The sequence below is a fragment of the Acipenser ruthenus genome, chromosome 2 (assembly GCF_902713425.1).
Source record: "Acipenser ruthenus chromosome 2, fAciRut3.2 maternal haplotype, whole genome shotgun sequence".
In the NCBI taxonomy this organism is placed as follows: Eukaryota; Metazoa; Chordata; class Actinopteri; order Acipenseriformes; family Acipenseridae; genus Acipenser; species Acipenser ruthenus.
This window is the reverse complement of record NC_081190.1, coordinates 43,925,328-43,932,514: the sequence shown is the minus strand read 5'-3', so window position 1 is coordinate 43,932,514 and position 7,187 is coordinate 43,925,328. Positions and strand designations below refer to the sequence as shown.

General features: G+C 37.5%; 1 long non-coding RNA gene across 1 annotated transcript; it reads right to left on the bottom strand.

The window, feature by feature from the left end:
• Positions 1–1,258: 1,258 nt before the first annotated feature.
• On the bottom strand, positions 1,259–4,376 carry LOC131705132 (uncharacterized). Its single transcript, XR_009310206.1, has 4 exons — positions 4,208–4,376; positions 3,240–3,454; positions 2,106–2,222; positions 1,259–1,340 (listed from the first exon to the last, which is right to left on the bottom strand). It is a non-coding gene; the product is annotated as an uncharacterized LOC131705132 (long non-coding RNA).
• Between the last annotated feature and the right edge of the window lie 2,811 nt (positions 4,377–7,187).

Below are 7,187 nucleotides of genomic sequence, written 5' to 3'. Positions count from 1 at the left end.
ATTTTACAAAGTGTTTTTGTGTTTGTTCAAACCTTTTATTTTTCCGTACTTAATAAACCGCGCAACAGCACTTTCATTCATTATTTTCACTCGCAGTGCTGTGTGTTCATTTCTGGTCTGACGTCATAACTGAAGCCAGCCTGTCACAACAATGAACGCACTTTTGCTGTGAGATGCCATTGTGTAGCATTCATTTGATTACATTGTGCTTCCAGGTTTTGTTTTTGATACCTTAGCAAACTGGATGAAGGCAATAACAGAACTGTTTGTCCATTTTAAATAAATATATATATTTTCTATCCATGTGGGTTGTTTACATTTCTATAAAGATATGCACTACACAATTACTGTAGTTGTTATAATACCATTGATTTCAATTTGAAAATCTCACAGACAATTTTTTCCAATTAAATTAGTTTTTACTGGTCAATTAAAAATCACCCTGTGCGATTTGGAGAGAACTTTTTTTGCCAGCCTGCAACAATTTATTTATTTATTTCTATATTGAAAATGAATGGTCCATTATATAATAGCCAAGTACCATTAAAAGAGGGAGGACATCCATCAACTCTTCACTTCACTTGAGACTATGGTTGCCAACAGGCTCCAGAATCTCGGGACACTAAGGCAGGTCAGGTTTTTTAACTCATCTCTTTAAACTGCAATGTATTCAACATATAAAGTGACTCAGAAAGCCAATCAGCTGCTCTATATATTTGATTGATGGAAACAATCCTTGCAGGCAGGTTTGTGTTTTTGGTAACAGTTAAGTGAAACAATTCAATTAGAGAGGAGAGTTACAAAACCTGACGTGCTGTAGCAGGGCGGTACCCAGATAGCATGCTGACGTTGGGCCAGCGTTGGCCCAACGTCATCAGAGACGTCATCACAACGTTGGCCAATGACGTTGGCCCAACATAATTTTGTCCATCGGCCCAACGTTGGCCCACCGTTGGCGAACTATGGTGGCCCAACGTTGCCAATGGTGGGCCAACGTTGGGCCACCACTGCTTGCTAATGGTTGGCCAACGTTGGGCCACCATTGTCTGCCAACGTTGGGTCGATGGACAAAATTATGTTGGGCCAAGGTCAGCATACTACCGGGGTTGTATGCACAGTATATGTTTGCAACATTACAACATGAATGATGTTGCCCAAAGCTATAACATAATGAATTTGAGAAAGAAAGAAAAAAGAAACAACTAGCTTTGCATTCAACAGTGTTTATTAAGCTTATTTGTGTTCAAATGCAAAGATGGCTCAAACAATCTCATAATCTTCTTCAATGTCACTGGCAGCACTAGCAGCAGCAACTGCAGCAGCATTTGCAGACTCTGCATCTGTAAATAATAAGAGAAGTAAGTAATAAGACCCTCCACATTGGCCATTACCATGCATTACACAGCCTACCTCTGTAAAGCGCTTTGTGATGGTGGTCCACTATGAAAGGAGTTATATAAAAATAAAGATATTATTATTTTATTATTATGGACTGTTTGGCCAAAGATAAAGTAAAGGGATTACATACAAATAGCACATAAAGCCCAATGTGGAGGGTCTTTCTTTTGGCTTCAAAGTTACAGCACAATTATCATTTTTATTTTAACTTGTACCCATGTCTCTATAAAAGTGTATGAAATGTTTTTAAAACAATGGACATGTACAATTCTATCTGAATAAACTGAGAACAAAGACCTACCCTTTCTTTGATTTATATATTTTTTATAGCTTGAAATTGACTTCAAATGTCTTGTTGGTTGCAAATGCAATTCTTTTTTGTAATGCTGTTACAAACATTCTAAGGGCATATACAGTACTATGGATTGTATATCGCTATCTCAGCCAATCGGAGTGCATGTAATCTTTCCACTGAAATATAAGTGACAGTAACAATTAGTTAATTTAACCACTAAACATATTATATACCCTTGTGGTACAACATTTTTAAAAAAAGCATTTCATTGGCCATGAAAAAGCAAAGTATTAAAGCAAAACGTATTTGAACAGTACATTGCGTTAAATAAAGGGAACTTATTGAATCATTTTAAATTAATTTACCAATTAATAAAATATAAATATAATTCATGGGAGCATCATATATTTACCCTTTTTCTTTTCTGCCCTCCTCTTCCGCTTCCCATCCCGGTCTCCACTGTACTTTAGCCAGTTCCTCATCCTGGCCTCTGTGTCTGCCTCTGTGACAGAAGAGTTCTTGGCTGCAGCTGGAAAAAAAGAATGAAAGATTCAATATTTTTACAATATTTTTATACACACTAAAACATTTGTTAAATCTAACAGTTTGTTCAAACAAGGACAACACAATTCATTGGTAAAAATCAACAAACAATGTGTTTATGTCTGTGTTAAGCATTGTGTTTGTTGATTTTTACCACAGGCAAATGTATATGTGTGTTACAACACTACTGCCATCTTTTAAATTGAATAGTCATATCAGTCATAAAAGTTTTAAAACTGAATTTATATAAAATTGTAGTATGTACTAACTTTGAGACGATGCAATAATAAAATCTTACGTATACAACATTCTTCAAAGTTTGAATGGCTTCCCTCCAGAAAAAAAAAATCTCAGTTACCCTGTTTTCAGATCTTGTCACTTTACTTTTTCTGTATCAACTTTCCTCTCTCTCTCTTTCACATAAGAAAATAACAGTTTCTGCTATTATAAATTCATAATAAACTATTATGAAGTTTCTGCTATTTCACCAACCCTGATGGTGAATTTACAATGGCAGCGGAACAAGTTGAGCATATTTGATTTTTTCATCCATTTTTCTCCCAATATGGAATGTGCTGTTAGTGCATTAGCAGAAATGAAGTCATGTGCCCAACTGATGCACTAGTTCTGAAGCAAAATGAACGTGCCAAAGACTGAGACATTAGCATACTTCTAAATCATTAGAAATTGAGCTGCAAAATATGAAAAAGTAAACAAATGACTACATGTGAAACACAAGGAAACTTGTAGTGATATTTTTTACACCTTTAAAATGGATATAATAAATGAACACTGTAGAAAAATGCAAAAAAATTACTTCTGTACAGAATCAGGAATAATTATCTAAAGATCTGAGAAAAAGGTAAAGATATAATTCAATAAGGACAGATGCTTTTAGCATCTGTATTGCATTTTTTTTTCAAAAACTATTAATGACAATGTATTGTTTATTATAATCTGAAAAGAAAAGAACTTTGTTAACAATCGCACATCTGTCACATACCAGTGTCTTTTCTGTAGCCTGGTTCATTAACATCCTCTCCACTCTGTCAATGTCCTCCTTGGTGTCAAGAGGAAACCAGAATTCGTCCAGGCGCATGCTGCCACGCTCTTGCTCTACCTGAGGCTGCCGCTTGAGAAGTGCCTGAAGCATCAGGTTGTTTTGTCTCCCCTGGCCCTTGATTTCTTCTAAAATGGTGAAGATCATCCTATCCCTGTCTATTTAATAGAACAAAAAATGCACATACATGTATATAAACTTCTACTTTAACTACACCAGTTGGTCATTGTGGCGGAGTGTCCCGCCCCTATTTATTATTATTTGTATTTTTGTTTGTGGCGCGGGTAAAAGGGCCGCGTCTTTTATTATTATATTTAAAAACCCCGTGAGGATGCATGGCTGATCAGCTACTGATTATTTAACTAGCTGACAGTCATGCATCCTTACCAAACGCGTGCAGACTCTGGCCGAGGGATAATAAGATAATTAACAACTAGTTAATCCCTCGGCCAGAGTATATAAACCTGCAGCTCTCTGCACTTGAGGTTGGGTGTACAGAGGAGAGTACGGGGAGCAGAGAGAGCGAGCAACATTTAAAAACAATTGCTAAAACGTGCTGGAGTATCCAGCACGACACTTACTTGTTTGTTTATTCGTTTGGCCCTCGTGCCCTTTTGTTTTGTGTTTTGTTGTTTTGTTTAAATCTTTTTTTTTGTTTGTTATTAAATACGCTGAGTGCAATAGCATTCAGCTTCACCCGCCCATCCACTGTTTTGGTGTCAGTTACTTCCTGGTCCGTGACGTCATCCACTTCACCACTGCGAGCCAGACTGCCACAGTCATTAAAAAGAGAACCATTATATGTAATGTACACAAGTGCATATAGGAAAATTACCGACAGATACTACAGTTGTAAGAACACTGTAACCTTTTCATGATTCATTGTAGGGATGCAAAAATTAAATATGTACCTGATAGCTGCTCTTGTCACTGTTCCTGTTCCCAGTTCCAGTGTTATTGCTGCTGGTGTTGCTGTTGTAGTTCCTGTCATCACTGCTGACATTTCCATCTTCACTCTTGCTGGTGTTCTTGCTGCTGCTGCTGTGTGATGCTCCTGTTCTTGGAAACAAAGGTGGAGTTGTCAAGAGTGGCATCCTTTGTGATGATCTCACATTCTTGCTTACGGAAAAATCTTCTTCATCTTCTAGAATTGGAACATGTTACTCATGGGCATCGGTGAAATGCTACAATAGCTGTTTTATTATTGGTCATTATGCATAACATTGATTTATTGATTGGTTAATTAATGCATTATTTAGTTTTCTCTTTGTGTTTATTTTTCACTTTAATTTTTTTTAGCTAGATGGATCAATTGAAGTATTTGTCACTTCCGCTTTCGTGTTTGTTCATCATCTGTGGTGTTCAGATCGGATGTTTCTGTTGCCCCTTCTTGCGCGCCTTCTGATATGTCACTATAACAACAGAAATGAACATGTCTTGCGTGCATGAAAATGAAGCAAATCATTTATTAAGCATGATAACATCTGTTTGTTAAATTAAACACATAGTCTAAAATTGGATTGACACATGTGCAACGTGTGTGACCCCTGTATTTCAATAGGGGTGTCCACACTGCAGTGAAGTGATAGCATCTCTGTTGAGGCTCCATTGCCGATCTCCACAGAGATGTTTTCACTCTCGCTGTACATTGTAGCCAATCACAATGAAGCAGCAAGTGTGGGGAGGGGAAACCGGATTGTCAATCTACTGTGCTGGTAAGAAGCAGTATAGTAAAACCCTTAGATACAGTGTCTACAACAATGATTCACTACTTGCAAACAGCATCAGTCTTGTCTTTTCTCTTCACCATATTTGTCTCTGTAAGTCGCCTTGGATAAAGGCGTCTGCTAAATAAATAAATAAATAAATAAATAATAATAAATATTGAGGCAAAAAGACAAATTATTCTGAAAACAGTGACTCACTAACCTGTGTGCTTTTATTTTCATAATTAAAACTAATACCTGGTTAAAAAATATTTTTAAGAAATGTATTCTGGATTCTAAATCTGCTTGATTCGTTGTTTTGAGATTGCCTAGATAATTGTTTGTGCACATTTGGCATAACATCTTTTAAATTAAAAAAGAAGAAAAAGTTTTGCCTGAATATATACTACAAATAAGCAGCTTTTCTCTGTAACATTCATTTTATATATATATATATACATACATATATATATATATATATATATATATATATATATATATATATATATCTGTGTGTGTGTGTGTGTGTGTGTGTGTGTGTGTGTGTGTGTGTGTGTGTGTGTGTGTTTTCTATTTGTAAATAAGAAATATGACACTGTTGGAATTGTTGTAGACTGTACATTTCATTTCAAAGGGATCCTGGCACGTAACAAAATAAAAATATACATTTAGAAATACTGGACAAAATATGATAAACCAATGATAAATGGTTCTTTGTTTTTGTCTTCTTCAAGAAGACCAAGTATAGGCCAAAACTGAATGTTACTACTTTTAAAAAGTGGAAAGCCATCAATATTTATTTGCAGAGTTACACAGTCATTAAGCTAGCTCCATATTTGATGCCAACGGAGAGAGTATACCCTGTGCAACACCAAAATGATGATATGTTCCCCCAGCAACCGTCTCCAAATTCTATGAAGTCGAAGTAGCCATTAAAGCACGAGCATCTTTTGGCAGACTGAGAAAGAATCGTCTTAAAATGCCTAACAAACTGTTAATGTGACACATCGGGATGTTACTGCCATCAGCCCAATCCTTCAGTTCACCCCTTAAGCTACATACCTTCTCGTCCTCTCTATCTGATCCAGACATCTTATCTTCACTTTCAAAATCAGCACTGTCATTCCTGACTAAGATCATCATTCATTTCAAACTGCATCACAACGTCTTTGCTTTCACTATCACTAGTATTTTGTTCATTATGCTCTTCACAATTCCACACTGCACTACTACTGCCAGTATTGTTATTCACTGCAAATTGCACTTGGCTTTCACTATCACCATGTCCATTTTGTTTATTTGGGGTATCGAGTAGGGAACGGCCAGATCAGACCGCTGATTGCTAAGGTGAAAGCCTTGGCTGACTGGCCAGTCCCTACGACCAAAACCCAGGTGCACTCTTTCTTGGGACTAGCAGACTATTATAGGAAGTTCATCCCGAGCTTTGTCACGCTCGCTGCTCCCTTGACAGACTTCACCTGGAAGGCTGCCCCAAATACAGTTCAGTGGACGGAGCCGTGCCAGAGAGCCTTCCTCACTTTGAAGCGAAGGCTGTGTAGCAAGACAGTACTATGCAGTCCTGATTTCAGTAGGAGGTTTACCCCACAGACGGATGCATCAGGCAGGTCTCTGGGCAGTGTTGTCTCCGGAGGTGCGGGGAAGTGAGCACCTGGTAATGTATATCAGCAGGAAGCTCCTTCCCCGTGAAACTATAGTACCATTGAGAAGGAGTGTCTCGCAGTAAAATGGGCAGTCGAGTCACTCCAGTACTACCTCCTGGGGCGACACTTCACCCTGGTTACAGATCATACCCCCTAAGCATGGCTTCATCGGATGAAGGATAACAATGCCATAGTCACACGGTGGTACTTGGCCCTGCAGCCCTTTGCCTCCAGGGTTGTCCCACATAAGCAAATTGCCTGAACTAATGATTCAAATCCGTTAAAAAAAATGAAAAGTAATCAGTGATGTGAATACGAATCAATAATTCTGATCATAGACTAAATAATTCTATAAAAAACAGGGGTTAAACAGTAATGTTGCCTTTGTTGCTTTTTGTTATGGCCATGCAGTACTATAGTTGAAGTTCTACCAGTTGGTTTTACAATGACGCACAAATTAGTTTGTTACATAACTGCATGTTTACTTCAATTCTCTTCGCTTTAATCATCAAAATAGAAGTCAT